Source organism: Rhagoletis pomonella, unplaced genomic scaffold (genome assembly GCF_013731165.1).
Source record: "Rhagoletis pomonella isolate Grant_MI unplaced genomic scaffold, Rhpom_1.0 Rhpom_scaffold_00927, whole genome shotgun sequence".
NCBI classification, from domain to species: domain Eukaryota; kingdom Metazoa; phylum Arthropoda; class Insecta; order Diptera; family Tephritidae; genus Rhagoletis; species Rhagoletis pomonella.
Genome location: NW_023459481.1, coordinates 42242 through 42806, shown reverse-complemented (window position 1 = coordinate 42806; position 565 = coordinate 42242).

Sequence of the window (565 nt, the reverse complement as noted above, 5' to 3'; positions counted from 1 at the left end):
ATACCACCGTATTAATTGATAAAAAAGATTACATAGAGAAAACTGAAAGTCTAATAACTGAAATAGGGTGCAATAAATTGGGAAAAGATCCCACTGAAGAATACCAAGCAGCAATAAAGAATACCATAAAGAAAAGCACAACCATAATAAAGGATAATCTACCATATAGACTAACGCTTATGAACCCGAGTGTCCCTCCGTTGATTGCCTTGCCGAAGACACACAAACCAGGCACCCCGATGAGACCTATCATTAATTACAAGTCTGCTCCCGGATACAGACTCTCCAAGCACCTAAAGACGCTGCTGAAGGATAGTCTGGATCTACGCAATAAATATACTATTACAAATACAACGGAACTAATCGAGAAGATGAAATCGTTGAAGATCAACGAAAACACTAAATTCGTATCATTCGACATCAAGGACCTTTACCCATCGATACCAACAATAGAAACCATAAAGACCGTACAAGAAATACTGATGGGAAAAATGAAAAGAGAAGCTGTCACGGAAATAATAAACGCGTTGAAGGTCACATTAAAACAAAACTACTTCCGGTTCAA